General features: G+C 41.0%; 1 long non-coding RNA gene across 1 annotated transcript in view; it reads left to right on the forward strand.

Annotated features, from left to right (window-relative positions):
• Positions 1-2,631: 2,631 nt before the first annotated feature.
• Positions 2,632-22,943, forward strand: part of LOC120524696 — a 37,691-nt gene continuing 17,379 nt past the window's right edge. The window contains exon 1 of the long non-coding RNA XR_005632825.1: positions 2,632-2,670. This is a non-coding gene — a long non-coding RNA (uncharacterized LOC120524696). The remainder of the gene's footprint in view (positions 2,671-22,943) is intronic.

The following is a 22,943-nucleotide window of genomic DNA, read 5'->3' on the forward strand; positions in this document are numbered from 1 at the left end:
CTGCTCATTAAGGAAAAAGAAACAACTAAGGGGTCTGAGTCACGTCAATTAAAATGAAGGCAAAACAAGTTAATCAGAAGCAAAAATGGCTCACTAATTAACCTGCAGCCACTGCAGCCTACCAGGACTGGAGTTGGACACCCTTGTACTAGAGTATTGACACCACCTCTAGTGTAACACTTCCCTAAACTTTTTATTGCTTTCTTCAATTACTTGGGAGGTAATTTTCCAAAATGAATCCACCATATATACACGTGGATAAGTTCTCCCACAGATAAGTGGGGATTTGATTTTAACGTATAATTTCTGGTATTTTATAATGTCGGTCATATAAGTCAAATGCGGAAAACTCACGCTATTGGTGCAAGAGATTATGATATGCTAACACCCACCTGAGAGAGTAACCATAGAGCACACAGCCTTTATTTTCTATGTGGGTGCAGCAATCCAGGCCTTTAATGACCTCTTGTCGAGAGGTTTACTTACCTTGGCAGTGACATTCATGTATCTGGTGACTCTTCCTGTGAAGTCAGTAGACGGATTGGGAGAGCATGGGGGGTTTATGAGGCCGCTGGAAAGGGGTGTGTGGCACTCCCAATATCTATGTAAAAGGACGAAGGTCCAAGTCTTTAGAGTCCTGGAGCTTCCTGTCTTACTATATGGTTGTGAGACATGGACGCTATCCAGTGACCTGAGATGAAGACTGGACTCCTTTGGTACTGTGTCTGTCCAGAAAATCCTTGGGTACAGTTGGCTTGACTTTGTGTCGAATGAGTGGTTGCTTATGGTGTCCCGAATGAGGCTCATTACCTGCATTGTGAGGAAGCGTCGGTTACGGCCATGTGGCGTGTTTCCCCGAGGGTGATATGGCTCGTAAAATCCTCATTATTGGGGACCCGAGTAGCTGGACCAGGCCAAGGGGTCACCCGACGTAACACCTGACTACGGCAGATAGAGGATCATTTCCGGAGGGTAGGACTGGACTGCGTGTGTGCCTGGGGGTTGCCAACTGGGATTCCATGTTGTTGTAGTGGGTGCAGCAATGCACTGTGCCAGTGCATGCTCCCCATCTTGACTTAGTGCAGCAATGCGCTGTATCAGCTGTGACAGATAGGGGGCGCTGTCGTCCCCTTAAACCCTCAAACCAGACGTCAGACACCAGATAAAAGTCCAAATATTATTTTTGTTCCAATAATTAATTGCACAAAGCACCCTACACTCCACAATACTCATAAACAATAACAAATAATTTGATCAATAATCAATCCTCCTCTCCCAGACGTGTTGTTCCCTTCCTCCCAACTCAGCTCACCCGTTTGGGATCTCCCACAGTCTTTTATAGTCCAGGACTTGGAAGTGTTTCTGGTCCCTCAGGTCATGTGATTACCCAGCACTTCTGGATCAGGTGAAAACTCCTTTTCTTCGTCAGCCCGGAAGCACTTTTCTTCCGTCCTCGTGACATGGAAGTACTTCCGGGCTATAAGGAAAATAAAAATCTCAAGGCCTCCCTGCAGCATCTCCTGGTGGCCCCGACGTTATCCAGCAGGGCTGTGTACTAAAACTACATGATGCCCTGCTGGAATTCGGGGCATCTCCATGTCGCAGGGAGGGATCCCTCTGACGGCCTAGGGGTATTGGCCGGGATGAATGGCCGGCCATAGTCCACACGGCGTGTGCTCCTACCCTCTCTCTCTTATTATTGTGCCTACATGACCACATGGTAATACCTGAACTATTCCGAAGCAACGTTTGCACTGTTTGGTGTTTTTTGTATCTCACAACCTTTATTGTAAGAGCATCCCTTATCTATGATGAAGCATTCAATTTAGAAGAAAATATGAAGCTGGTTTTAAATACCAAGTCGTTGAAATGGTGTAAGAAATTGGTAACTGCGCTGCTGCAACAAACTTTGATGCGCCTGAGAAACTGATGTGAGATTGGAGGAGGCAAGAAGATGTAAAAAAAAAATGTAAGTGTAGTATTTTTGAACGGGTGTATAAGTCGAGGTCTGATTTTATGATCAATTTTTCGGGTTTCAATTATACGTGAGTATATAAGGTAAGTCAGAGAGAGAGAGAGAAAGAGAGAGAAAAACACAAAAAGGAACAAACAGCAAACGATAGTAACAGATGGAGCCCACAGAACCAAAGAGTGGCTGCATTTCCATAGGTGGTTCCCATGATATCAGTATAAGCAGTGAAGTGTGAAGAAAAGTGACATGTAAAGTGTGTTGCCTATTAAATTAGAGGATCAGAGAGTTCTTACGTCTGTGTTAATCTGTCTCTCTCACACACACACGTATGCACAGATCCCCTTTTGTATTAATATTTGCTTTTATTTACTTAGCAGACGGTTTGATCCAAAGTGACTTATAAAAAAGGGCAACATAATCGAGTAAACATCCATCTGGCAGACTGTTTTGGAACAAGTGTTACACTTGCCAGCATGACTTTGGTGTTAATGAGCTGCTGCTGAGATGCCCGATGACTAGAAGGTCAAAACTGTCACTAGATCTGGCCAAGCAATCACAGTTATGGAATGTTGATGTAGCGTCAGAAACTTTCATCACGCATGTTCCGTCCACCAATCAATTTACAGAACCCATTGAATCCAGTTTTCAGATACTGGGAGCTGAAGTCTAAAGTCTCACCCAGCAACACCGAACGTAAGGTAGGAATTAATTTTGGAAGGGGTGTCGGTTCAACAATGTAATGTTATTGTATTTTATTAGACAAGGCTTTGAATATATTTCTCCTTCTTCATAGTATTCCTGTCAGTCTAAGTGTTCAGTTTTCTTTTTTCCTTGCCTTGCATTGCACTCTGTCAGCGGATGTGTAACCCGCTCACCAGGATTTTATTGTATACGCATGAAAGAGTGCATTCATGTGGTAGTAAACATAATCAAACTCTTTTTATTTGAGCACTTGGAACTAAATTGTCCAACTTTGCAAAGACCAGCTATTTGATACAGCTTATTAAATGCTCTATTTAATTAACAACAGGAGATTCAATTCTTTTACAAAGCATTATGCTGCTAGCAAGCACAATCAGTTCAGTTCCCAGTCAAAGGCTGTTAAATCTGGCAAAGATACAGAAAGTCAAAGTGACAGAACAAAACTCTGATCCAGTGCTACTACCCTACTGCACACATACAGCTGGTGAAGTTCTTTTCCATCTTTTTTATGAGGAATATCCAGGCAACCCAGCTGATGTTCATATCTAACATACCCATCTATTTCTATTTTCAGTTTGAGGTGGCAGGAATTCATATATTTTCAGGTGCAATGCAGGAAACAATACTGTTTGGGCCATCATAGAGCATGAACCCACTCACATTCATTCTTGTCTGGCCAATTTGGGGTTACAAGTTAGTGTCTCTAATTGGGAATTAACAAGTGAGGATCAGAGACAAATAACACCAACTATTCAGCTTGGTAGCTTTCAAGATATTGAGGAATCTAAAGCTCATTGGAAAAAACTATTTGCATTCAGTCAGTCAGTCAGTCAGTCATTTTCCAACCTGCTATATCTTAACATGGGGTCACGGAGGTCTGCTGGAGCCAATCCCAGCCAGCACAGGGCGCAAGGCATATTTGCTTTCACTTGCAAACTAATCAAAAAACGATAGACTTGTGTGGGTCAGCAGGGTGACTGAGACAGGCAAATTCTTCTGAGTTCCCTCTCCTTTTTTATATCTCCTTTCTCTCTCCTTCTTACTCTGTCTCATTAAGGCCATCCCCTCTACATCCTGGACATAAAAACAATTTTGTTATGCTTAGTCTATGCGTAGACTTTAAGGGGGCATTCAAAGATTCAGGGCAACTGGCTAAGTATCGAAGAATTACACACATTAGTCTCTTGGTCTTGTTTGTTAATTTTAAGAATAATCTATATATATAATTCACTAAGCCAAGACACTCATGGAAAGCACGCCGGAAGGAGCGTGGATTCACTAAGCCATCGACAAGTAAGACACCTACGGTGCACGCATGGAGGAGCCACGCCCATCAACTCCAAGACCATTGGAAAAGACGACAACTCGCAGAGCCACGCCCACCAACTTGGGCGCGACGACACAGAAAGAACGGCGTGATTTATATTCGTCAGTCGTAGAGGCCTTATGTACCTCTGAGCCACCTTGACTGTTCATAGAGGCATGTTTCTCGCGGAGGTGAGTCGCCATATGCAGTGTGTGAAACGGTTTGCGAGGGGTATCCCATGGGATCCTTAAAACAATCCTTTACAACTGAGGTTAAAACACAATAAAGTAAGCAGTCTTTAAAAACCGAGTTTTCGGTTACGACCACAACTGCGTGCACCATAGCAAACTGTTTTACACCCTACATACAGCAATTCACATCCGCGACAAACATGCGTCTTCTTCACTCACGAACAATTATATGTTGCTCTCTCCAGAGTTCCATCTTTTCATTAACTTACTGTTGTATCCTCAAACCCTCCCTTTTTAGACAACTGTGTCTTTCCAGAAGTGTTCAACCATCAATAAATAATTATGCGGCGTTTGTTATGCCGCGGGTTCACTATTGTGTTGTATTTTGCTCTCTCCAGAGTTCCATTTTTTCATTCACTTACTGTTGTATTCTCACACCAACCTGTTTTAGACAACCATGTCTTTCCAGAAGTGCTTAGCATTCAATAAATAATTATGCATGAGATTGAGCGTGTGTCTACCCGGCGCAGAGAGGCGTGGGTAAGCCGTTGAACCCCATTCGGGCTGCAAACCGTGGAATTTCCACTAAGTGCAACTCATACGCTCCCACTGGTTACGTCCCTACCCTTTGTGCACACCCCCCTCCCACCTCGCTAATACCGTGGTCGGGTGTCTTGGTGGATTATATATAGAAAAGCAGCCAAAACCGCACAGAGCAAAGAAACGTCAACGTGAGTCACAGGTGCATCTGGACTGTGTAAAGACGACAACGACTCAAGTGACGAATTGGAGATGGACACATGAGCAGGCAGGTCGCGATGGCAGTCCACCAGTTTTCAGTCACGGACGATTGTGTGTTGGTTCGTTCCGTGCATTGTTACAATGTTGCTTTTCTTGCTGATTTATTATATTACCGATTTTTCAAATGTTAATTTTCTCCTGTGCTTAAAAATCATTAAAAAACCGGCCTGATTATGCGGCGTATGGTACGCCGCGGGTTGGCTATTAATAATTATTATTATTATTTACATTTATATAGTTCTTTTCCAACTGCTCAGAGTGCTTTACATAGAGAGTGGGGAGGCACTTTAATCACCACTAATGTGTAGGTAGCATCCACTTGGATGAAGTGATACAGCCATTTTTACACCAGTGTGCTCACGGCACATTAGCCATTAGGGGGTGAAGTGGTTAGAGAGATAGCCAATTAGAGACAAGAGATGATTAGGAGCCCAGAATGAATTTAGTCTGGACATTGGGATACGCCCTACTCTTTATGAAGGATGCCCAGAGAGTCAGGACCTCAGTTTTACATTTCATCCAAAGGCGCCATTTTCACAGCACAGTGTTCCCATCACTACACTGTGGCATTGGGATTCACATTCAGACCACAGGATAAGTGCCCCCTGCTGGCCTCACCAACACTACTTCCAGCAGCAAGCCAAGCTTTTCCTAGATGGTATCTCATTCAGGTACTGGCCAGGCCCAAATCACCTCTTTCAGCAGCTCAGTGCAGTGATGGGAACACTCCAATACACAGAAGTAGACCACCTCAAACAGAAGCTGATGCAGGAATGAGGGGGGCCCTGCCCGGCTCTCCATTCCTGACGTCCTGCAGCCTCTGTCTTGGATTAGTGTGAATAAATTGCTCCTGCAAGCAATCTATGATTCTTAGCGTGATGACAGAAGTCGCAAAATCAACCGGAATGTTCAAGCAAGCTGCCTCACAGTTAGGAGGCTCAGGTTCACTTCCCGGGTCCTCCCTGCGTAAAGTTTGCATGTTCTCCCTGTGTCTGTGTTGGTTTCCTCTGGGTTCTCCTGCTTACTCCCACAGTCCAAAGACATGCAGGCTAGGTGCATTGGCGATCCTAAATTGTCCCTGGTGTGTGCTTGGTGTGTGTGTGTGTGTGTGCGCGCCCTATGATGGGCTGGTGCCCTCCCCGGGGTTTGTTTCCTGCCTTGCGCCCTGTGCTGGCTGGGATTGGCTCCAGCAGACCCCCGTGACCCTGTAGTTAGGATATAGCGGGTTGAAAAATGGATGGATAGATGTTCAAGCAAATTCTAGAAAAAAGCCAGATTTAAATCCATTAAGTAGTTCTCTTGTTCGCTAGCTAAGTGCAGATAAGGTACGTCCCAAGGCGGGCGCATGAGTGAGGAGGGCCCTTCCCGGCTGTCCACTCCTGATGTCACGCTTCCCCCTCCCTTCAGCCTGCAGCCTCTGTCTCAAATTAGCGTGAATTATGATACTTAGTGCGATGACAGAAATCGCAAAATCAACTGGAATGTTCAAGCAAATTCTAGAAAAAAGCCAGATTTAAATACGTTAAATAGTTCTCTCGTTCACTAGCTATCGGAGGGCCCCGTTCCCTTCCCCTCGGCCCGCTGCATCTCTCTCTGATTCGCGCAAATAAATTGGTACTGCAAACGAAATATGATACTTAGCGTAATGAGAGAGGTCGCAAAATCAACCGGAATGTTCAAGCAAATTATAGAAAAAAATCCGATCTAAATCTGTTAAGTAGTTCTCTCATGAAAAGCGGACAGACAGACAGATGTTGGATTTAATATATATGGAGAAAATGTCCTGGCTACATTGCCCACTATGGCTTGGTCTCTGGTTGGCTAACTGTCTCTCTCACCCCTTCACCACCTAATAGCTCATGTGTCGTGAGCGTATCTGTGCAAAAATGGCTGCCCACCTGACATCACCCAGGTGGATTGTACATATTGGTGGTGGCTGAAGTGGCTCCCCTCTGTCTATATAAAGTGGTTTGAGTTGTGAGAAAAGCAGCATATAAATGTAATTATTATTATTATTATTGTTATTAAATGTTAAATGGTGCGACTCAAACCACTTACACCTGAACATTAGCAAGACCAAGGAACTGGTGGTGGATTTTAGGAGGCCCAGGCCCCTCATGGACCCCGTGATCATCAGAGGTGACTGTGTGCAGAGGGTGCAGACCTATAAATACCTGGGAGTGCAGATGGATGACAAATTGGACTGGACTGCCAATACTGATGCTCTGTGTCAGAGGACAGAGCCGACTATACTTTCTTAGTAGGCTGACTTCCTTCAACATCTGCAATAAGATGCTGCAGATGTTCTATCAGACGGTTGTGGCGAGTGCCCTTTTCTATGTGGTGGTGTGCTGGGGAGGCAGCGTAAAGAAGAACAACTCACACCTGGACAAACTGGTGAGGAAGGCAGGCTCTATTGTAGGAGTAAAGTTGGACAGTTTAACATCTGTGGCAGAGCGACGGGCACTAAGCAAACTCCTGTCAATCATGAAGAATCCACTGCATCCACTGATCAGTGTCATCTCCAGACAGAGGAGTAGCTTCAGTGACAGACTTCTGTCACCGTCCTGCTCCAATGACAGACTGAGAAGATCGCTCCTCCCCCGCACTATGCGACTCTTCAATTCCACCCGGGGGAGTAAATGCTAACATTATTCAAAGTTATTGTCTGCTTTTACATGCATTTTTATTACTCTTTAATTTAATATTGTTTTTTGTATCAGTATATTGCTGCTGGATTATGTGAAGTCCAAAAAAGTGGAACATTTGACATATTTTCTATGTTACATTATGAATAAAATATGCGTTTATGAGATTTGCAGATTTCTGTTATTCTGTTATTTACATTTTACACAGCGTCTCAAGATTTTTGGAATTAGGATTGTATTGTTGGCATGGCACAACTTTCGTTGTAGGGGATTGCAACCCTGGAAAGCAAAAAATTTGATCTTTTCTAAAACACATTTGTCATCTTAGTTTGCAGACGAACAAAAATAATTTTGTGTCTGTCTATGTGTGTTCAGTTAGTACTCTTTAGATGCCCCAATTTGAATATAAAATGTTTTATTTAAAAACTATGATTTTGTGTTACAGTTTAGTGATTGACAAAGGATAAGACTGACTCCCAGTTGTGGAATTTTTGATTAGTTTTGACTTTTTTGTCTCCTTGTGACCTCCATGACTCTTTGTCTTTCCCTGTTTATGGCAAAACACACTGAAACACTCCCCGTAAGGTAAGGTCTATGGTGATACCTTAATCCTTTTCTCAGCTATCATCCACCTAGAAGCAGAGAGTTGTGGTAATATTAGTATTGTCAAGTGTACAGAGTACAGGGACATTATGACTTGTGTATCTGCTCAACATGCAACACATCTCCACTCTCCAGTGCCATGATAAACAAGAGGTGATGGTGCTTCTTTCATCTTCTGCAAGGAATCTTTGCATCATTTTTGATTCCCCTGTTTCCTATTCAGCGGGACAAATTCCTAAAACAAGAATGAAAAAACTGCTAGCTGGCTTCAAGTAACAACTGTACGCTGTGATTTCAGTGGAAAGGATCTTACTTATAGGAAACCAAAGTCTTTGCACAAAGTCATGTTTTATGATTTTTGCCCAATCTGTTAAATTCAGCAAATGAATAGCAATTGGGCATTAAAATCTCACATGCATTGCAACCGATACTTCGCATGCAAGACCATTCTTTACAGAGGCAGTGGAAAATCTACAAAACATGCACAGCGAACAAGGATTTCCAAACGTTTGCAGAGAGCTGTAGCAACAGCTTGGTTTATCCAGGTATCACTGGGCCAGAGTGGTAGCCCATTGTACAGAGGAGAGCAAATTTAAAAAGTTCCCCATTTGTCATATTCACAAGTTAGAAGTAAGTGGTATGCATATTGCACAGAATCTATAAATGGCCGAAGATAATGTAACCAACCAGACTGATGTTGGGCTCTTCTGATAGATATGATACATGCTGGTTTGTTTTAAAATCATACGACTTTTATTGGTGGGAGATACTGTAAATGATGTTTAATGAAAGCGGACATCCCTTTAGTGTATTGCAAGAGTAACTACTTGATACACAATTCGTCATTCCTCACAAACGTCTGGTCTTGTAACACAGAGGAACTATATAATAAAGGGCAGAGCAGGCTCTTCTTCCTTAGGAGACTTCATTCCTTTAATGTGGGAAGTGACATCCTTTACATCTTCTAAAACTCCCTGATGGCCACTGCAGTTGTCTACACTGTGGTGTGCTGGGCTGGTAACAACATGTCAAGAGAGTCCCACTGAATAAACAAGCTAATAAAAAGGATAGGCTCAGTTATGAGATACTCTCTGGACCCCCTGGAGACATCTATCTATCTATCTATCTATCTATCTATCTATCTATCTATCTATCTATCTATCTATCTATCTATCTATCTATCTATCTATCTATCTATCTATCTATCTATCTATCTATCAACTAAAGTCATGAACAATTCAATAACAAGAAAATCTGAATAAAAGGTCCAGGAAGACTCTGTACTGTTCAATTAACATCTCATGGGCTTGTGTGGGCTGCTTGTATTTTCAAACATTTACAGTACATGTGACCTATGTATTAAGGCTTTCATATATAAAAGTGGTTGAAAATATGTATTTAATGATCTTACAGATTGAACATAGTCAGGCAGTAGCATGAAGTTCTGGACATAACATTGGGATAACCCAGAATAGTTCAACAATTAATTAATGGACATTAATTAATTAATTAATTAAAGAATAGACCTCTTGGGCACAGCCATCAGCAGTGTTTCTGTCTGCGGAGAGAGTGTCGACCTTGTTGAGAGGCTTACTTACCTCGGCAGTGACATTCATGTCTCTCGTGACTCTTCTTTTGACTCTTCTTGTGGAACCCAGGGGCTCCAGCAAGGCTGTGTTGCTGGACTACACATCCCAGCATGTCCTACTGGTTCCATACTGGACACTGTTATCCAGGGCTGCTACCATCTAACGTACCATCTACCATCTGACATCTTCCTGTTCCGGTGGGCTATCCATCCATCCTATCTGGTCCTCTCTTCCGGGGTCTGATCCCTTTCTCCTTCCTGGCTGGGATGTCTGTTTGCCATCCGGGTAAGGAACCATCCCCTCTTTTGGCCGGGCTGCCCGTCCAGCTCCTGTGGCATCTACAGCTGTAATGTTGTTCAGGTCAGATCTGCATCTGCTTACTTCTGTTTCTTATGATAAATAATTCCTGACTAATTGCTACACTGGTTTCTTTTCCCCGGTAATAACAAGACACCACACTAATAATAAGCAGTGTAAGGAAAACCCCGTATAATTGGCAGATTTTTGGCCAAAGAAAAAAACGACAAAATGAATGACAGCCAGTACTGCAAAATGTTGTCTTCTACAGTGGTGGTGTCTGTGTATGCTGTCCCCAGAGGAAGGGTGAGAAGAGGAAGTGATGTCAGAGATCCTCTTACCATTGATCTTGTAGACTGAGGACAAGAGAAGGGGAAAGGAAAGGAACCCTTTGACTCGTGGTGCAATTACCAGTATTCATTGAGCCCTGTAGGTGTGTGTGTGAGAGCAATTAGATGTGATTGCAATGAAACCAAACCAAGACAGAAAATGACAAGATTGACACATGTGCACAACTCATCAACACAAGATGAGCAGGAGACAATGTAGACAACACAAATGACAGTTTCCAGCCCAAAAAATATTACTCCAGATTATGAGCAAGATCAACCCATAATCAAATGAGGCTCAGTTAACCGTGATATGACTCCCAGATAAAAAACAGAGTTTATTTCTGCCGACTCTTTCATGGCCTGCAAACAAACCCATTCCTCCAGGATAACACTAACATGTCTCATTGCAACAAGAAAATGATCCTCTTCTGGATGGTGCAGGAGAAGCCCTAAACCTGTTAGGCTGTGTTTCCTTTGGCCAAAAATGCTTCTCTCTCCCCGTAATTGCTAAGGTCCACTGAAATTAAAAATCTCTCCTTCTCTTAAAATTCACCAGTCCACAGTACAACTCCTTGCTTAAAGGTGTAGATCAGAGGTCTCCAACACGTCACTTGCGAGCTACCGGTAGCTCGCCAAAGGGTGACTGAATCCTACATAACTTTGAAAACTTGATTAGTCAAATTAGGGGTGGGTAATCTTTCCAAAACATCATATCACGATCCTTTTAACACAAAATCACGATCCACAATCTGAATTGCAAACTGTCTTTTCAGTGTGGCAGACACTTAAGAGAATATTCGGAGTCAAACTCATCAAGACCTAAGTAACACTTTATTTTAAATATCAAACAAAGTTGAATTCAATCGTTCGCTAGTTAAGTGGAGTTAAGGAACACGCCCCGAATCTGGTGAGTGAGTGAGGAAGTCCCCTCCCCTCAGCCCGATGCTTGTTTCTTGGATTCGCGCAAATAAATCGGTACTGCAAGCGAACAATAATACATAGCAAAATGAGAGAAGTCGCAAAATCAACTGGAATGTTCAAGCAAATTATAAAAAAAAAAACAAACAGATCTAAATCCGTTAAGTAGTTCTCTCGTGAAAAGCGGACAGACATACAGACATTGGACTTTATATATTATATATTAGTAAACCTTCAAGATAATGTGTAAATAAAGTCTCAACAGCACTCTCAGCATTTCCAGAGTTTAGTAGAGCCAGATAACTATAAGAATATTCACTAAGCAGCTCTGAAAATGTCTGCTTTGTTTGGGTCTCCATACCTCTGTGAGTCTGACATGAATGTCATGAAGTCAAAGTTCAGAACAAGACTGACAGATGAACATTTAGATGACTCCATAGGAGTGAACATAAGTGGCTCCACTCCACTCCACCATACACCTGCCTCTCTTGTTGACTCCATGCAGTGCCAGTCACCTCACTAACTACCTAAAAAACACATCACACATGCAACTGGACCTGTGAATACTCTTGTGAAGTGAAACAGTGACATGTAACAAAATGACAAATGAATAAGTCAGATCTGTGTATTGTAAATTGCACTGTTTTGTTTTGACAGCATTCACGTTTTAATTCAATAGTGTGAGATACATTAGAAAATGCATACAGACATACAAAATGCACTTGCAGGTGAACTAAATATTTTTTGTGATGTTTTAATGCAAAATGTGAGTTGTGGACACCAACATTTTGTAAATATTCAGGAAAAACAAGCGTATTCAGTTTGTTTGGGTTGAAATAAGCTATGAGAATAAACGTTGGAAAACATGAGTAGCTCTCGGCCATTTTCATTTTGTAAAAGTAGCTCTCAGGGGAAAAAATGTTGAAGACTCCTGGTGTAGATGTTACCTCTGCTTTGGGAAAGTCAACAAACCATAAGGGGAGACAACACTAAAGGCAGCACTGATGTGACAGAATGCCCTTTGTGATGAAGAGGAATGCCATTCAGACATCATTCTCACTTTCAACCCAATGCACCAATGAAAGGTTCCAAATGTTAATCGGATTAGAGTCAGTTAATACAATAATACTGACTGATGCATATCCAGGGCTAATTCCCGCCTTTAGCCTAGTGAAGCTTGGATAGGCACAGGCTATACACAGTCCTGAATTAGATAAGTGGGTCAGCAAATGATAAATTACGGCATAATCTTATCTGAATTTTGATCAGATTCACAATAGTATTCAATTTGAAAGTGTCACATATGGTTTGCGGAGTATCTTGCGATAGTTTGAAAACAGACCATTTAGGCAAACGCCATTTCTCTGCTACCACCTGTGTCTGTGATTCTGCAAGGGGGACACAAACCCCTCCTGGGATGACTGTTGGTGGCGAATCTCTTAGGGGGAAACCCCAATAGGCCGCACCTCCCACAATTAAATAATGACAGCGAGTTTGGGTCACGAAGACACAAAAAAAAGGCAAAATTGGGTTGTGAGAAAAGTACCTGAATTAGGGTATACTGTTACAATAATCCATTTTTTATGTACTGTATTGTTTGTCTGGTCATGGTTTCATTTGGGTAAAAGTTGGTGCTGATCCCCCAAAACTATATTTTCACAAGTTCATATTGGGCACAGCCTTCCAGTTTTCCATTTCTTCTTAAAAAAATTCACATTACGTTGACGGTGGTTGGAATCGGCTTCTTGTGGATGACTCCATGATCCTGAGTGCTGCCCCATTAAGAGCTGGTAACTGCCAAATGCCTAAAGCTGTCCAGCCTCCCTTTGGCCTGAACTGGAATAAGCAGCTTCACAAAAATAGTTGGACGTTTAGTTTCATGTTTGGAGTGGGCAGCTTCATCTTTTTAGTTGAGCCCCCAAATTATTCAACCTTGACATCTGTACAGTTCACTAAACGTATAGATCAGAAAAACATGTTCTCTGTAAAGCTTCTATTCTGGCTGATACTATCCATGTCTGCTCTCCAAAAGTAAGCCATTATGGGTGACACAACTTATCACAATTTCTTTTTTTATGTCTCTCTGTTTTAAATGAAAAAAAAAAAACTACAGTCGGCACAATGCTTCACAATACTGTATTTTATTTGCAAACAAATATATATTTGTCTTCTTAATCTTTCCTTTTTTTGACTTAATGCATATCCCCCAGCATTTTACAGTAAACATCCATTTTATAAATTGGCCTCACTCCTTTGGAACCACAGCAACAAGATGTAATGATTTTCTTCCATTTAGGCTGTTGTGTTTATTCCCAAAGCTGCGTGTGTATCTTTTTATTTATTTATTTATTTTTGAGCCCGGAAGTGCTATTGATGCCACAGGACACACCATCTGAGCTGCCCAGTACTGCACACATTTCCTCAACGTTAAGGAAAAAGACTGAAATTATTTTGATACCGGTGTCTTAGCACAGGCAAAGAGCTGGGAAACACGCCAAGCCAAACTTTTAATTGGATGGCAATCCTGGTAAAGAGACCTGGCTCCTTGAAAGCATTAAGGAAGTCTTAATGAAGACTCACAATGCCCACTTGTGTTTATTTATTTATTACGACTTTTCCTGTGAACATCCCTTCCTTCCCTTTGCTGCCTTAGTGTGAGAAAGTACTTGAGGTCACTTTTTATTTCAAAAGGTTTTTATTAAAGCTGCAAACATTATACATTTTTGTTGTATTCTCGTCTCCAACATAAAAATGCTAGGCTTAATATTGAGAGCATTTCAAATTCTCTTATATTGCACTAAAGATACTGGTCAGACAAGGCAATTAAATAAATTGAAAGCACAGATCACTTGTAAGTGATCAATAGGTCACACATTTTAGTCAAGTCAAGTCAGGTTGGGGAGCATGCACTGGTATAGTGCATTGACGCACCCACTAAACGACATAGCAACTCGGGATCCCAGTTGGCAACTCTACAGGCAGACACGCAGTCCAGTCCCACATTCCAGAAATGACCATCTATCTGCCGCAGTCAGGTGATACGTGGGCGACCCCTTGGTCTGGTCCAGCCACTCGGGTCCCCAACAAGGATCTTATGAGCTGGATCACCCTCAGGGAAATGTACCACATGGCCGTAGTAACGTAACTGACACTCCCTCACAATGCAGGTAATGGGCCTCTTTCAGGACTCCATGAGCAACCGCTCATTCGACACAAAGTCAAACCAACGGTACCCAAGGATTTTCCAGAGAGACACAGTACCAAAGGAGTCCAGTCTTCGTCTCAGGTCACTGAATAGCATCCATGTCTCGCAACCATATAGCAAGATAGAAGGCACCAGGATTCTAAAGACTTGGACCTTCGTCCTTTTGCATAGATATCGGGAGCGCCACACACCCCTTTCCAGCGACCTCATGACCCCCCATACTCTCCCAATCCATCTACTAACTTCACAGCAAGAGTCACCAGAGACATAAATGTCACTGCCGAGGTAAGTAAACCTCTCAATTTTGTCACAATTATTAATTATTTTAATATGTATATCAGCATGTGTAGGTATATATGATACATAGATAACTATTTATACGTAAATCTATATGTAGATCAATGCCACATTAGGTTTATAAGAGGAAGATCCCGCCTGACCAATGTATTAGACTTTTTTGGAGCAGGAATCTTTCTTCTTCTTCTTCCTCCTCTTCATCTTTTGCCACTTCTACACTGAAAAAAATGGCATGTCAGAATAAAATTAAAAATATGTACATCGGTTACACACAATAAAATTGTTTTTATCAAAAAGAATTTAATTATGCTTAATGCACTAAATTAATATGAGGTGAGACACAAAAATAAAGGGACTGGACTCGAGACTTTCCTGGAAAACCATCTGGAGGTCGGCCGGACATGAATCACAGAGATATATCCTTTCCTACATGCCCTCTCAAACCGCAGACTGGCTAGGTGTATCCTGTGAATAGCCCAGTCAGTATTTGCACAACAATCGCTACATGATTTAATGTCAGATGAAAAAAGTAGAACAGCGAATAAATATCTAATTTCTCATGAAATTGAACAAAATGGCCACAGAAACTAATGAAATGATAAAAACAGTGTACAGTGTTAACAGTTTGTCTCGTACACAAGTTTTTGAGTGGCACAAACGTTTCGAGGAAGGACGAAAAAACATGGAAGTCGTTCAACGTCCAGGTCACCCACGCTTGTCTCGAACGGAAAAAAAAAGTGAATCAGATTGTTCGGAATGATCGTACAGTTTTTTATGTAAAGCAGTTTTTGACTGACAAAAACATTACTGTCCTCGATCATCCTCCCGATTCGCCCGACTTAGCTCCCTGTGATTTTTACTTGTTCCCAAAAATCAAAAGTGACCTGAAGGGAACACATTTTTCTTCAATGGATAAAGTAAAGACAGAAAAGGCAAGCCTGTTGAAGAGCCACAAGTAAGAAGACTTCCAGCTCTGTTTCAATACGTCTGGAGCGGTGTAGAGATCGGAGTATATAGAAGGTGACAATGTTTAGAATGCTGTAAGTCATCAATAAAAATGTTTTTTTTTACCAATCCAGTTATTTTTGTGTCTCACCTCGCATATCCTGAAACAACATGAATTTTTTATATAAAATGAATGAAACTTTTTCATTCGCTGTTAAATTAATTATATTATGTTAAATGAACATGTCAAGAAAGCATACTATTTAAACAATTGTTTAATAAACTTTTCAAAAAGTGCACTTTGCTGAGTTACTTAGCTATAACCTCTTTAGATTGTCAATTATAGTTGTTCCAGTATCATTTGATAGTTCATGTTCAAAGTTATTAATAAGAAATAAACAGGTTTGCTTACACCAAAACTATTTTTTTTTTGGTAAAAACAATGCAAACCAACAAAAATACAAAAGATTAGTATTCAAAAGCTGAAATGTACAACAGTTGTACAAGAGCACTGCTTCTTCTGGTGAGCCAGAATGCCATGACCAATGTGTAACTAAATATGAACACAAACTGCACCTTGGATAGAGTGTTATATTATAAAATACATTTATTTATATTTATGTAACTGTATATATTATAGAATAAATGTTAAATGTTAGTAAACTATAAATTGCAAAAATTGCTGCTTGGCACTTCCATCCATCCATTATCCAACCTGCTATATCCTAACTACAGGGTCACGGGGGTCTGCCGGAGCCAATCCCAGCCAACACAGCGCGCATTTAGAAACGCCAATGCACCTAACCTGGTTGTCTTTGGACTGTGGGAGGAAACTGGAGTACCCGGAGGAAACCCACGCAGACACGGGGAGAACATGAAGACTCCACGCAGGGAGGACCACCATGCCGCCCTGCTTGGCACCTTCTTTCACAAAATAATTTTTACATTTTTTTTTATTTTCAAACAAGCAAATTTGACGACTGCATTGTATTATATTTGGGTGTATTATTTATGTGTCTGTATTAATAGTATTTATCTGGTTGATCAATGTTATGATAATACTAATGAACAGAAATGCTGAAATACCCTTAACAAACATCAGAATTTTTTTTTTTTAAGTACATAAATGTAGCCATACTAAGCAAGTAAATCTAGACAACTTAATAGTACATTTACTGACTTCTCATGGTAGTTAGTGAGCACAGTTTGATAAAACATATAAAGAGAATACAAGGAAAATTGCAAAACGGAGTAATGTTAGTCGGTGTGATTAAGTATTTTATTAAATGAATATCTGAATATTTCTCGTGTGTATGTGTTTTTTTCTTTTTTTAACTATTATTTCACTAACTTTTTGCTCTTAACTGGCAACAATAACTCAAACCGACAACCTGTTGCTTCTTTGAAAGTCACATGACTTTACTGCCAAGTTATCCAACCTCTGCTGATGATAAATCCGCTTGGACTAAATATAACTATTTTGACTTCTGCCTAAATGACTGAAAATAGTATACAGTGATCCCTCGCTATATCGCGCTTCTACTTTCATGGCTTTACTCTATCGCAGATTTTAAATGTAAGCATATCTAAATATATATCACGGATTTTTTGCTGGTTCGCGGATTTCTGCGGACAATGGGTATTTTAATTTCTGGTGCATGCTTCCTCAGTTGTTTTGCCCAGTTGATTTCATACAAGGGACGCTATTACAAGATGGCTAAGAAGCTACCCAATCAGAGCACGTATTACATATTAAATAAAACTTCTCAATGATATACGACATGCTTCCCGTGCGGTGCTTTGCACACTTAAAAGCCCGAACAGCACGTATTGATTTTTGATTGTTTGCTTTTCTCTGTCTCTCTCACTCTCTCTGACATTCTCTGCTCCTGATGGAGGGGGTGTGAGCAGAGGGGCTGTTCGCACACTGGCCTAGAGGATACGGATGCTCCTCTAAAAAATGCTGAAAGACTACCTTCACATTGCTCCCTTCCTTGCAGCTGCTTTGTCCGGCGGTGCTTTGCATACTTAAGAGCCCGAACAGCCCTATTGATTTTTTATTGTTTGCTTTTCTCGCTCTCTCTCTCTCTCTTTCTCTCTCTCTGACATTCTCTGCACCTGACGCATATCTTTGAAGAGGAAGATATGTTTGCATTCTTTTAATTGTGAGACGGAACTATCATCTCTGTCTTGTCATGGTGCACAGTTTAAACTTTTAACTAAAGGGTGTTATTTTATGTCTAGAGGGCTCTAATAATGTTAGAAAATGTATTTAGAAGGTCGTAAACAGGTTTTCTATGCTCTAACTGCGAAAATATTTGATTTTTAAATAAAGAATCCTACTTCGCGGAAATTCATTTATCGCGGCAGAGTCTGGAATGGATTAACCACGATAAACGAGGGTTGACTGTATTGTACATCTGAATAAATTAAACATGATCGAGTTATTTTCAAACGTTGAACATGAACAATACATGTAATATAAAGTAAATAGTGTAGATGGGGTTGATCAACCTTCTCCAAACAGTTCGGTCCTGCACCTCCTTTCCAGTCAAGTCCTATTCCTTCAGATCTCCGTTCACTTTATCCATCCACCTCCACTTTGGCCTCTCTTGCTTTCTCTTCCCCTGTACTTCCATTCCCATCACTCTTTTGCCCACATACTAATGATCTTTCCTCATCATATGTCTGTACTACTTTAACCTACTTTCCAGTATTTTCTTAACTATCTCTCCCACCTTTGCTGTACCTGACCAAAACAAAATATGCAACACAATGTCCTTAGACTTTCACAAAGCTTTTGCACTGAGAATTGATTCTGAAACTAAAAGTTGTTGGCATCAGAGGTAACCTAAAAACTGGAGTTGGTTAACTGGCTGGAGACTAAAAGTGCAGACAAGAAGAGAAAGCTCCATGTGGAGTGAGGTCACCAGTGAAGGGTCTGGTTTTATTGATTTATTGAGGTCCAAGGAACCCCAGTAAGTAGGTTAGAGTGCAAGTCTGTTATTAGTTAACCTCAGTGGGCAATCAGAATTTTTTGTTTTTTTAAATGTTATACTTCTTTACATTTTTAGTTTATCCTCTTTTTTTTGCCCACATTTTGTTAACAACCTAGTTTCGTTTCAGCCTTTTGCCTCCTGGGCATTCATTGCAGATGAGAGGCCAACCTGAGAGCACCTTCTGCCTCCAGTTTTGGGGTTCAGCATTGAGTTTCTCTTCAGTTTAAATTTGTGTATTAATTTAATTGCAGTTCATTTGTAATCAAGTTTACTCTACCTAGTTTATAAGTTAAAGTACACTTGTAATGTTTTACAGTGCTGATCAAAAGTTTTCACTCCCTTGGAGGTTTCCACATTCTTTTTTTGTCATACAGCATTAAATCCCAGTTGATTTAATTTGGCTTTTTTGATCAACAGAAAAAAACCTCTTTAAAGTAAAAGTGAAAACAGATCTCACAAAATGTTCGAAATTAATCACAAATATTGTGGTAAAGTGAGGTCCGCAGCTGATCGACACCATTTTAAATAAATGATCACCACACTTGCGGCTTTAAGGAGGGGGTTTGGTAGCGTGGCAGGAGCAGTTCCTGGTCGCAATACACGCGGTCCCACATTTAAGTGTACAGGTGCGGAATCGTCTATGGCCGTAATTGATGCTGGGAGCTGCTAATCGCCACACCCAGTGGCGGTTTTTGTAATGGGTGACATAGGCCATTGCCCAAGGCGGCATCTTGGGCATCGGCAAAAAAATTTTTTTTTTTTTTGTGCACACCCATGCTGCCCCGACATTATGCCAGTGCATTTTTGGGATTGCATAGGCATGGATCAGTTTTCTATTGCTCATTTGCGGGGAGTAAGGGCGCCCTCCATTTGCGAGATGCGCCTGCTGCTTGCTGCTTGCCACAGAGGGAGGAGAGGGGCGAGGCGGCGGGGGATTCTCCTCTGTGAAGCTGATGTCAGCTCAATGTGTGTGCTCTCTCTATTCTTTATCACAGGTTAGTAAATTCGCCATAATTGGAGTGCACATTACAGGCTTTAAAATGGTAAAATATTGTCAATGACACTTTGAACATGTTGATAAAATGAATTGAGTTAGTAAGAGTTTTTTGGTATGGATGTATATGTTTGCGTGCTAACTTACTAATGCAAATGAGAGGAGAGTGGTAGGCGGGGAAAGTTAACCCGAAATAATAAACTAACTGCAGCTCTGAGAGAAAAGGTTTATGTAGTTGTTAGTGACCTGGTGAACTGATGACTGGAGATGGTACTAAAGTGAAAATTCTTTACACAATAACAAAATATTTTGGTGCTGTATAAATGTAAAATTTGATTTTGCCTCTGTTAGACATTACATTTCCAATAGTTTGTTTTATTGCACTGATTTTGTTCAGAGTTTATAAGAATGCTGGGGGGGGGGCACCTGGGGGGGGTGTTCGCCAAGGGCACCAAGCAGGCTAGGACCACCCCTGGCCACAACCGGTGCCATGTTCCCATTTAAAAAGGAGAAGCGCGAGTGTGAGATGGGAGAAGAAGAAATGAAACAGAAAGAGAAGCAGAAGCAGAAAGGGAGTACGGAGTTTAAAGAAAGAAGGAGGCAGGAGGATTAAAAGAGCCAGTGTGGGAGCAAGCGAGCAAGTGAAAGTAACCCACACACGCATCGTCACAAATATAAAACACAAAGCAATTAATTCCACAAATATTCACCTCCTTTAATATGACCCACCGGGAGCAGTTACAGAATTTGTTCAATGGAGACCACCTGTCTGGGGTTTAGTGGTATCTGTATGTGGAAGGTCCAACTTGCGGTGAGTCGGTATGGTGGCCTAACATAAACAAAAAAACAAAAGAAGAATGGAAGCAACTTCATGAAAAAGTGATTGAAATGCACAAGTCAGGGGATGAATACAAGCAAACACCCAAGAGACACAGAATATTCCTTGGAGTTCAGTTAAATCAGTCATTAAGAAATGGAAAGAGTACGGCACAGCTGTAAATCTGCCGAGAGCAGGCTGTCCACAAAAAGTGAGTGATCGTGAAAGAAAAAGACATGTGAGGAAGGCCACCAAATGACCTATGAGAATTCCAAAGGAGATTCAAGTTGCAGATAACAACTACTGCCTGGGTGATTCATCAGTCACAGCTTTATGGAAGAGTGGCAAAAAGAAAGTCACTGTTAAAAAATCGGGAGAGCTCTCCCCTAGACTTTCTCATATACTCAGATATGGATTGATATTTAAGGAGTGAACCGCAAGACAGTGATTATATTTTTATATAATGTACATTAAAGAACCATCAACAACAAATCAAATCAAATTAATAATATATTGAACAATTATTAAAAAAGTAAAGGTGAATAAATCGGACTCTGCAGCTATTTGAATAATAGTTAGTTGTATTATAAATAAATTGAGGGCAGCACGGTGGCGCAGTGGTAGCGCTGCTGCCTCACAGTTAGTAGACCCGGGTTCGCTTCCCGGGTCCTTCCTGCGTGGGTTTCCTCCGGGCACTCCGGTTTCCTTCCAAAGACATGCAGGTTAGGTGGATTGGCGTTTGCTAGTTGTGTCGGTGTGTTTGTGTGTGTCCTGCTCAGGATTAGTTCCTGACTTGTGCCCTGTGTTGGCTGGGATTGGCTCCTGCAGACCCCTGTGACCCAGTGTTTGGATTCAGCGGGTTGGAAAATGGATGGATGGATGGATAAATAAATTGAAAAGTACTTACCATGTAGTTAAATCCTGTTCACCTATAAAAGGTAAAACATCACAATCCAAAAGCAAAATAGTGGTGTAATAAAGCCTTCTTTGCAAAAGAATAACATATTGTCGTCTCACAAGTGTGAAATAACAAAATGACCAATAATAGAGAATATAGCTACTTAAAAAGCTTTTGAGTACACAGTTGAGTAAAAGAAGGAATAATTAACTACACGGAAATGACTGTGCATCAACAACAGCACACTGCAATCGGCTCAGCTGGTTTGCCAACAGAGGGTCCCACTGTTATAAGATTTTATAGATTTCTTTTGTATGTGTTACCAATAGATTAATAACAATTTATCTCATTAGTCACTAGTAATTTAAATCCTGTTTTCAAAGTGTGCAAGAAAATAGGTAGGTATTTCCAGTAAAATAATAAAATGACATAATTTAAATAAAATGTTTTTATCAGTGATGAATACATATTACAGAGATCTCTAAGGCGTCAATTTGCTGTACCTATGCACTGTAGTAGGACCTACTACAGTAAACACCTGGGGCCTCGTGTATAAACGGTGCATACACACAAAAATGTTGCATCCTCCCGTTTCCACGCTCAAATCGCGATGTATAAAACCTAAACTTGGCGTAAAGCCACGCACATTTTCACGATAGCTCATACGCAAGTTCTGCACTCGGTTTTGCAAACTGGCGGCACCCAGCGTTAAAGCAGTGCTACTGTTCCTGTGTGGTTACCCTTTCTCTTTTAGATCCACATCCCTGATGTGGCTTTATAAATACACTGAAATTAACCACATATTGTTTATTAGGTTAAGGTATCTGATTATAATTAACCTGTCCACAGAATGGTCAAACTATTCCAAAAACCATAGCTGCTTTAGCATTGTTACTCTCACTGCACCTTCTTCATCTTCTTTCAGCTGCTCCCGTTAGGGGATGCCACAGCGGATCATCTTTTTCCATCTTACTCTCACTGCACCACTCGGAGTATTTATATCACTGTATCTGGGTGGGGAATCACAGCTCTACAGCACCTGATTGGACAGAGAATTATCGGTATACAGCATCAAACACACGCTGCCTCAGCCAGTCTATTTGAACTGCTCTCATACGGCAAATGCTTCAGAGTCTTTCCTTGCGGTACAGAAACAGTTTCATCCCAAGAACTATAAACGCACTCAATCAGTCCATCAAGTGCTCCTTGTAGAACGCTTTGTACTTATAAGTACAATTACCTCACTGTAAACTTGCAATACAGCTATAATATTGCACAACCTGTGCCACTTTATAAAGCGCAGATTTACATATGATGACGATATCATTTTTAAGGTGTAATGCAGCAAAATATGTTTATTATATTATACAGATAAAACTTTAACTTCATTTAAATAATCTATATTGTTAATAATTAAACATGTGAGGAC

This window comes from Polypterus senegalus, chromosome 2 (genome assembly GCF_016835505.1).
Source record: "Polypterus senegalus isolate Bchr_013 chromosome 2, ASM1683550v1, whole genome shotgun sequence".
In the NCBI taxonomy this organism is placed as follows: Eukaryota; Metazoa; Chordata; class Cladistia; order Polypteriformes; family Polypteridae; genus Polypterus; species Polypterus senegalus.